This window comes from Trachypithecus francoisi, unplaced genomic scaffold (genome assembly GCF_009764315.1).
Source record: "Trachypithecus francoisi isolate TF-2019V2 unplaced genomic scaffold, Tfra_2.0 Contig00231, whole genome shotgun sequence".
Taxonomy (NCBI): Eukaryota; Metazoa; Chordata; class Mammalia; order Primates; family Cercopithecidae; genus Trachypithecus; species Trachypithecus francoisi.
In genome coordinates, this window is record NW_022680518.1 from 152,635 (window position 1) to 163,167 (window position 10,533).

A 10,533-nucleotide genomic window follows, 5' to 3' on the forward strand; every position below is an offset into this window, starting at 1 on the left:
ATCCCAGCACTTTGGGAGGCCGAGACGGGCGGATCACGAGGTCAGGAGATCGAGACCATCCTGGCTAACACAGTGAAACCCCGTCTCTACTAAAAAATACAAAAAAACTAGCCGGGCGTGGTGGCGGGCGCCTGTAGTCCCAGCTACTCAGGAGGCTGAGGCAGGAGAATGGCGTGAACCTGGGAGGCGGAGCTTGCAGTGAGCTGAGATCCGGCCACTGCAGTCCAGCCTGGGCGACAGAGCGAGACTCCGTCTCAAAAAAAAAAAAGGAATATAGTGTGCACCTTATACAGGCATGATTGCAAATGTATTCATTGCACATATATATAATTGTATATATAATTATATATATATAATTATTTGGTTTAGAAAATAGTGCAGGAGGTACATTATTAAGAATTTATAGTCAAGGTTAATCAAGAATAAGTGAGTAAAATAAAAATAATAATGACGTTAATAATTTCAAACACTGCATAAAGAACATTGATGATATGAAGTCAATTTTTTTTTCAGATCTACAAAATATGTTTCTTCTATGCCATTAGGATGAACACAGTTTTCACTTATGTTATCTTTTAAAAAGTATCAAGCTAGCATTGGAATCTCAGCTAACATCTTCCTTCTTCTCTTCCACATTTTTACATTCTTTCAGGATCACAGGCCTAAGACCCATGCCCTGGTCACCAGTCATTTGGCCTTTGTCCACCTAGTAATGCTCTTCACTGCAATGGAGATTTTGTCTCCAGACATGTTTGAGTCACTGAATTTCAGAATAACTTTAGATGTAAAGCTTTGTTCTATGTGCACAAGGTGATGAGGGTCCTTTCCATCTGCACCACCTGCCTCCTGAGCATGCTGCAGGCCATTACCATCAGCCCCAGAACCTCCTGGTTGGTGAGATCTAAACATAAATTTACAAAATACAATATCCTGGGCTTATTTGTTTTTTGGTTTAGCAATTTGTCTTTCAGTAGTGATATGATCATCTACACTGTAGGTTATTCCAATGACTCAGATAATTTTGAATATCAGCAAATATTGCATACTTTTCCCAATGAATGTCATCATCAGGGTGCTATTTCTTAGCTGTTGTTATCCAGAGATGCCTTCTTCATAGGAATCATGCTCCTTTCAAGTGTATACATGCTGATTCTTTTGTCCAGGCATCAGAGGCACTCCCAGCGCTTTCACAGCAGCAGCCTTATATTAAGGACCTCCCGAGTGAAAATGGCCACCAAGACTATCCTCATGCTGGTGAATTTCTTTGTGCTCATGTACTCAGTGGACTTCACTCTCTCATCATCCACAATGCCGTTATGCGTATTTGGCCCTGTCATCTATGGTGTCCACAAGTTTGTGGTCAATGCCTATGCCACTGTCAGTCCTCTGGTGCTAATCAGATCTGATAAAAGAGCCGTCAATATTCTGCAAAAGTTTCAATGGAAGTGCCATCTATTTTTTTTTTTTTTTTTTCTGAGACGGAGTCTGGCTCTGTTGCCCAGGCTGGAGTGCAGTGGCGCAATCTCAGCTCACTGCAAGCTCCACCTCCCGGGTTTCCGCCATTCTCTTGTCTCAGCCTCCAGTGTAGCTGGGACTATAGGCGCCCGCCACCTCGCCTGGCTAGTTTTTTGTATTTTTTTAGTAGAGATGGGGTTTCACCGTGTTAGCCAGGATGGTCTCAATCTCCTGACCTCGTGATCCGCCCGTCTCGGCCTCCCAAAGTGCTGGGATTACAGGCTTGAGCCACCGCGCCCGGCCATGCCATCTATTTTTAACAAGTTGGTGATAAAATTTTCTAAAAATTATTTCTTCGTAATCAAATTATACAAAAAACACATAACTTTCTTTCTGATTTAAATATGTGAATTGTACTTTTATAATATCTCAACAACTTTTAATTTTTTGGTGCGAAGAACTATGTGCTTTCCTCAGTTCAATGTCCACTATGATTTTGTATTCTCAAGGTCTGTCTCTCACCCCTTTATTTTAATTTTACCTTTATACAGGAAAACGTTATTTTTTTCTCGAGTACACTCTTACATGGCTCCTATTGGCAAACAAACCTCTCAGTTTTAATTTTTGAAATTATTTTAGTTTTTCTTCTTTATTGAAGATATTTAGCTACATTCAAATTCTAGCTTGAATAAAAATTTTTTAAGCATGATTTTAAAATTTGTTTTTAATTGAAGATAACGTGTAAGTTTATTATGTACAAATGATGTTTTGAATTACATATAGATTATAAAATGGTTAAATCTAGCTAATTAACAAAAGCATGATCTAAAAGTTATTATTTTTTGTGGTGAGAGCACTTAACATCAACTACTTTTCCATTTTTCAGGACTGCAATGTCATAATAAAGTATGGCTGCCATGGCCGGGCGCGGTGGCTCAAGCCTGTAATCCCAGCACTTTGGGAGGCCGAGACGGGCGAATCACGAGGTCAGGAGACGGAGACCATCCTGGCTAACACGGTGAAACCCCGTCTCTATTAAAAATACAAAAAAATTAGCTGGGCAAGGTGGCGGGCGCCTGTGGTCCCAGCTACTCGGAAGGCTGAGGCAGGAGAATGGCGTGAACCCCGGGAGGCGGAGCTTGCAGTGAGCTGAGATCCGGCCACTGCACTCCAGCCTGGGGGCAGAGCGAGATTCTGTCTCAAAAAAAAATAAATAAATAAAAAGTATGGCTGCCATGCTGCACAACAGAGCTTGTAAAATGTATTTCTTCTCTCTAATTGTAATTATGTTTCCTTTGACCAACATCCTTGCATCCTCCCCACTAACCAACCCACACTCTGGTAATCACCATTCTGCTCTCTACTTCTAAGAGATAAACTTGTTTAGATTTCACATTTGAATAAATTCCTGTGTTTTTTGTCTCTCTGTCTCTGGCTTATTTCATTTATCATAATGTCCTCCAGGTTCATCTGTGTTGTCTTAAATGGCAGAATTTTATTCTGCCATTCATTTTGTTATGCCATATATTTGTGGCTGGATAGCATTTCATTGTGTTTACATACCATGTTGTCTTATCCATTTATTCTTTGATGGGCACTGTGATTGATTCCATATCTTGGCCACTGTCAATAGTGCTGTAATAAACATGGGAGTGTAGCTATCTCTTTAACATACTGACTTTATTTCTTTTGTCCATATGCCCAGTTGTGGAATTGCTGGAACATACAGTAGTTCCATTTTTAGGCTGAGAAACTTCCACACTTGTTTTTCATAGTGGCTGTATTAATTTGTATTCAAACCAACAGTGTATAAGAGTTACCTTTATTCCACATCCTTGCCAACACTTGTTCTCTTTTGTCGTTTTGATTATGGCCATTCTAATTAAGATAAGGTAAGGTCTGGTAGTTTTTGATTTGCATCTCCCTGGAGGTAATAAACACCAAGATAGAGAAACTGAGAGATACAAGAGGACAGAAATGACTCAGTGATAAACACCATGGAGTCTCACCCAAAATTGGCACACTCTCATCCTCTAACCAAATGACAAGCCACAGTCCAATTACTTGTTTTAAAGAAAAATGAGGAAAAAAATCACTAAATACAAGGACAGGCAAGGACAGTGTCCCCCTTTGGGCACGACAACTGGTTTTATCTGATAATTACAGCACCTCTTCTTGCAAACATTTGTATAAATGGAGGATTTTACTAAGGATGACGGACATCTAAGGTTCCCAAAGTTAAGAACTTTAAGTATTCCCAAATTGGTCTTCTTGTATGCTAAATTAGAGAAGTTAGTTTTCGGAATCATGAAAAATAAATGAGGGTTGTATTTTAGCTGGCACCTAAAAACATCCAAAAGTGGAAATGATAAACTTCCTTCCTTCCAGAAAGGTAACAACAAAATCTTTGAAACTACCTCAGAATTAAAGAAAAGTAGCAAAATCAGCTTCTAAAATCAGGAAGGTGCCAGAAACTGTCTTCTTTTTCTTCTCCCGAACCTCTGCTTTCTAAACTTCCTTGCCTGGATGATCTCATTTTTTTTCTGTTTCTCCTCCCCGTATTCCTTCTTCTTAAACCACAAAGGGTCCAGAAATAGCTACAGAAGAAGAAAAATAGCAGTCATTTCTTTTAAAGCAAAACTCACAGAAGAATGGGTTCAAACATAAGATACACACTTTATACCAAGTCAGAATTAAGTGCTCCAATGTTTGGATTTCCTCATCTTGACACCTTAAGTTTGCCAAGGAATTCCAAATAATGCTTAAGACCTGTGATTCAGGGTTTTCAAACCAATATCAGCTAATTGATTTACTAGTCCTCCAAAACAAAGCCGAAGAATGCTACAAGGTAGCAAATTAGAAACAGCTTTAGCAGATTTTATCAAACTAAAGTGCAAATGGGAGAGAGAAGTGTAGGCAGTTTTGCAACTGCCTCTGTGGGAATTTACCACAGCTATTCCCCCTAATCCTACAGACTGGGCAAAATACAACAATGTAGTATATATCCCAGCAAAACCATACCTGATTATTATATCACATTTATTTTTATTTTTGTGGGTATACAGTAGTTGTGTGTATAAATGGGGTACATGAGATACTTTGATACAGGCATACAATGTGTAATAATCACAGCATGGTAAATGGGGTATCTATCTCCTCAAGCATTTATTCTTTGTATTACCAAAATTCAATTATATTATTTCAGTTATTTTAGAAGCTACAACTAAATTATTATTGATTATAGTAATTGTCAATTATTGACAATTGCAGTGTTGTGGTATCAAGTACTACTGTTGTGCTATCAGTACAAACTGTGCTATCAGTACAAATACTACTGTTGTGCTATCAGCACAAATACCTTGTTGTGAGTCAAATAGTACCTCTACCTCTTATTCATTCTTTTAAACTATTTTTTGTACCCATTAACCATCCTCACTTCCCTGCATGCCCCTACCAAACTGCCCCCCTACTATGCTTCTCAGCCTCTGGTAACCATCCTTCTACTCTCTGTCTCCAGGAAGTCAACTCAGAGGGATCCTCAGCTCCCACAAATAAGTGAGAACATGCAAAGTTTGTCTTTCTGTGGCTGGCTTATTTCATTTAATATAATGACCCTCATCCATGTTGTTATAAATGACAGGATCTCATTCTTTTTTTCTGGCTCCACTGTGTATATGTACCACATTTTCTTTATCCATTCATCTGTTGATTGACACTTACGTTGCTTCCAAATGTTGGCTATTTTCAACAATGCTGCAACAAACATGGGAATGTAGACATCTCTTCAATATACTGACTTCATTTCTTGCGAGTACATACTTAGCAGTGAAATTGCTGGATTATATGGAAGCTCTATTTTAGTTTTATGAGGAATCTCCAAGTCATTTTCCATAGTGGTTGTACTAACTTACATTTCCACCAACAGTGTACCAGGCTTCCCATTTCTCCACATTCTCACTAGCATTTGCTGTTGCCTGACATTTGGACAAAATTCATTTTAACTGGGGTAACATGATATCTCATTGTAGTTTTGATTTGCATATCTCTGATAATATACCTGCTTGCAATTCATATGTCTTCTTTCAAGAAATGTTTGTTGAAATATTTTGCCCATTTAAAAAATCAGATTACTAGGATTTTTTCCCATACAGTAGTTTGAGCTGTTTATCTGTTCTAGTTATTAATCCCTTGTCAGACGAATAGTTTGCAAATATGTTCTCCTATTCTGTGGGTTGTCTCCTCACTTTGTTGATCATTTCCTTTGACATGCAGAAGATTTTCAACTTGATGTAACTTCATTTGTCCATATTTGCTTTGGTTGCCTGTGCTTGTGGGTTATTACTCAAGACATTTTTGCCAATACCTGGAGAGACTTTCCTCAATGTTTTCTTGTAGTTTTTAAATTTGAGGTCTTAGATTTAAGTATTTAGTCCACTTTGATTTGAGTTTTGTATATGGCAAGAGATAGGGGTTATAGTTTCATTCTTTTGCATTAGATATCCAGTTTCCCCAGCATGATTTATTGAAGAGATTGTCTTTGCCCTAATTTAAGTTCTTGGCACCTTTGTCGAAAATGAATTCAGTGACAATGTATAAAATTTTTTTCTGGATTGTCTGTTCAATTCCATTGGCTCATGTGTCTATTTTTATGCCAGTACCAGGCTGCTACAGTTACTATAGCTTTGTACTGTAATTTGAAGTCAGTTAATGTGAGTTCTGCATTTAATCTGTGAATTGCTTTGGGTAATGTAGACATTTTAACATACTAACACTTTCAATCCACGAACATGGAATATCTTTCACTTTTTGTGTCTTCAATTTATTTTATGATTGTGTTATAGTTTTTATTGTAGAAATCTTTTACTTCTTTGGTTAATTTCTGTGTGTTTAGTTCTATTTGTGACTATTATAAATGGTATTTCTTTTTAACTTCTTTTTCAGATTGTTCACTCTTGGCATACAGAAATGCTACTGATTTTTGCCAGGCGCAGTGGCTCACGTCTGTAATCCCAGCACTTTTGGGAGACTGAGGCAGGCGGATAACGAGGTCAGGAGATCGAGATCATCCTGGCTAACATGGCGAAACCCTGTCTCTACTAAAAATACAAAAAAAATTAGCTGGGCGTGGTGGTGGGCACCTGTAGTCCCAGCTCCTCGGGAGGCTGAGGCAGGAGAATGGCATGAATCCGGGAGGCGGAGCTTGCAAGCTTGCAGTGAGCCAAGATAGCGCCACCGTACTCCAGCCTGGGTTACAGAGCAAGACTCCAACTCAAAAAAAAAAAAAAAAAAAGAAGTGCTACTCATTTTTATATCTTGATTTGTATCCTGAAACGCTACTGGATTTATCAGTTCTAGTAGTTTTTGTGGAGTCTGTAGGTTTTTTACAAATATAAGATTATATCATCTGCAAACCAGGATAATTTGTCTTCTTCCCTTCTATTTACATGCCCTTTATTTCTCTCTATTGTCTGATTGCTCTTGCTAGGACTTCCAGAACTATGGGGAATAACATAGTTATTGATGAAAGTGGTGAAAGTGGGCATCCTGGTCATGTTTCAGATCTTAGAGAAGGGGATTTCAGTGTTTCCCCAGTCAGTATGACACTAGCTGTGGGTATGTCATATATGGCTTTTATTATGTTAATAATGTTCTTTCTCTACCCAAGTTCATGATGGTACGTTGAATTTTATCAAATGCTTTTTTCCAGCCTTAATTTAAATTATTATAAAATCCTTGTCCTTCATTTTGTTGATGTGAGGTATCATATGGATTGATTTGCAACCATTCTTGCATCCTTGTGATAAATCACACATGGTCATGAAGAATGATCTGTTTAATGTAATGCTTAAAGGTTTGCTAGTATTTTGTTGAGGATTATTGCATCAATTATTAATTGGAGATATTGTAGTTTTCTTTCTTTCTTTTTTCTTTTTTTTTTTTTTGAGGCGGAGTCTTGCTGTCTCCCAGGCTGGAGTCCAGTGACCAGATCTTGGCTCACTGCAAGCTCCGCCTCCCGGGTTTACGTCATTCTCCTGCCTCAGCCTCCCAAGTAGCTGGGACTACAGGCGCCGCCACCACGCCCGGCTAGTTTTTTGTATTTTTAGTAGAGACGGGGTTTCACCGTGTTAGCCAGGATGGTCTCGATCTCCTGACCTCGTGATCCGCCCGTCTCGGCCTCCCAAAGTGCTGGGATTACAGGCTTGAGCCACCGCGCCCGGCTGTAGTTTTCTTTCTTAAAGTGTCTTTGATTTTGGTATAAAGGTAATTATGGTGTTATAGAATGAGTTTGGAAGCATTCCCCATCTCTATTTTGTGGAATAGTTTCAGTAGGATTGGTGTTAGTTCTTTAAATGTTTGTTCGAGTTCAGTAGTAAAGCCATAGAATACTGGGCTTTCTTTACTGCAAGACGTTTTATTACAACTTTGATCTCATTGTTATTGGTCTGTTCATGTTTTGTATTTCTTCATGTTTCAATTTTGGTGTGTTTCTTGGTGCTAGTCTTGCCCACTCAGACCTGCTCCATGCTCTCCATCAGACAGCTGGTGGTCCTTCTTGAAGGGTTCTTGAAGAGAACTAGCAGTTGGCCTGAAGCCCCTTGGCCTCATGCGGACTCTCCAATACTCATTGAACTTCATGGTGAGGGACAGGGGACCCACCCTGTCTCTCAGCTGGAAAGCAAGGAGTCCTTGTTCAAGGAAGCCCCTGGGGCAGCCACAGGAGGCAGCCCTGGGAAAAAGCGCCCAAGGCCCCCCTCGATCGGCCATCCTGTCTCCTCTGCAGGACCTTCTCTTCCCCTCTTTCCCTCCCTCCTGAGGTGAAAAGGAGGGGAGGAGGCCATGGAGCCCACTGTGTCAGGGAAGCCTGGCCCTCCCTTTTGAGCCTCCAGGGGACTCTCACGGGTCTCACCCCTTCTCCAGGACCTGGAAGCTTCTTTCCCTGAAGAGCCCTGAGCTCCAGTCCCAAGTGTCTCTTCCCCATTGCTTCCTGTTTCTCCTTTTGCCTCCACCACCACCATCAGGGGCTCACACTCCCTGCTTTTGGGCTTGAAATGTTGTACTATGTGCTTGACTCACTAGCCTGCTTAATCTTCAAAATCACTCTATCTAGAAGACATTTTAGGCTGGGCATTGTGGCTGATGCCTGTAATCCCAGCACTTTGGGAGACCCAGATGGTCTGATTACTTGAGTGTATGAGTTACAGACCAGCCTGGGCAACATAGCAAGATCCTGTCTCTACAAACACAGAAAAAAACTAGCAGGGTGCTGTGGCACATATATGTAATCCCAACTACTTGGGAGACTGAGATGGGAGGATCGCTTGAGCCTGGGAAGTTGAGGCTGCAGTGAGCTGAGATCACGCCACTGCACTCCAGCCTCGGCAACAGACTGAGATTCTGTCTCAAAATAAAAATAAAAATAATGTAAAAAGTGAAATTGCCGAAATCACTCATTTAACCAATAAGATGAGCAACTACCTACCAGGGACAATAAAAGTTTAAAGGTGCCAAGAATTACGAAGGCAGTATTGAACTCACTTGAAATATGAACACCACATTGGGTGAATTTAGATAGGAAGGCCAAGGAGACATTCCTAGGAATATCATTATATATGGGAAAACACTGAAAAAAGACTCTGCAATGTTTGAGAAAATAATGGCCATAGAAAAAGATTTCATGGACCTTCCGGCTTATGAAAAAATCAACTGAAATTGCTTAACATTAGGTTAGAGCATGAAAAAGGAAAAATAAGCCTTTATATAAGAAGATAATTGGAATAGGGGACAGGAATGACCCATTTCCCGGTCTCTGCGTAGAACAGGGCTGGGGAAAAAATCTGTGGTCATCACATTCACCATTGCATAAACACATGTTCTTTCTATATGTCATCATGGAGCAAGTGCTGCAAAGACAAGGCAAGGAAAAGGAATAGAGAATACCGCTGGGTGCTTTTCTGTAGGGTGATCAGGAAAGGACTCACTGAAAAGAGACATTAGAGCAGCACAAGTGTGAGAGACAGAGTCATAGAGAGATCTGTGGGCAGAGGATTCCACGTGAGGGCAACAGACACTGCAAAGCCCCGGAGGCAGGGAGTGCTTGGCGTGTCTGAGGAGCCAGAAAAAGGTCAGTGGGGTTGGAATGGAGTGAGTGAGGAGTAACAGGGGCAGAACACATATGTCCTTAGAGATCATGGCTGTAGGTGTTTTGTTTTATTTTCCAATTTTTAAAATTGTGTCAAATTACACATAACATAAGCTATAGTAGTTTAACCATGCTTCAGTGAACAGTTCAGTAATATTAACACTCATATGGTTGTGCAACCATTACCACCATCCATCTCCAGAATTCTTTCCAACTTGTAAAACTGAAACCCTCTATCATTAAACAATAGCTCTCCATTCTCCCTTCTACCCAGCCCCAGGCAAGCACCATTCTACTTTCTGTCTCTATGCATTTGACTATTCTTGGGACCTTATAAAAACAGAATCTATGGTATTTGTCTTTTGTGACCTATTTCACTTACTCTAACATCTTCAGGGTTATTTTAATAACATTTGTCAGAATTACCTTCCTTTTGAGAAATGAAGAATATTCCATTATATGTATAGACCACATATTGTTTATCCATTCATCTATCACTGACGTTAGAATTGCCTCCATATTTAAGCTATTGGTGAATAATTCTGCTATGACCATGGATGTACCAATACTTCTTTGACCCTTCTTTGAATTCCTTTGTGTAGACACCCAGAAGGGAAGTGCTGGATCATGTGAGCCTCCACCCCACTGTCTGAAGTCGTCCTTGAGCCTCCACTCTGCTGTCCCCAGAGCTGCCACTGATGTTCTACCCTACTATCTGGGAGCTGGTCTGAGTCTGCACCCTGCTGTTCTTGGAGCCCAGAAAGCCCACCAGGGCTGGTCAAACTCCACCCCTCCCTTGATATCTCCTCCCAGGCATCAGCACTTTGGAAAAGCCATTATGTACCTTTTAACATCTAGGACAGGTGCCTCAGGAAGGCATGGAAGGCATGGAAGGCATGGAGAGATCACCACCACCAGGTTATGGTGTCTCACCTGTG

General features: G+C 40.4%; 1 pseudogene; it reads left to right on the forward strand.

The window, feature by feature from the left end:
- The first annotated feature begins 565 nt into the window (after window positions 1–565).
- LOC117080561 lies at window positions 566–8,274 on the forward strand (annotated as a pseudogene).
- Window positions 8,275–10,533: the final 2,259 nt, after the last annotated feature.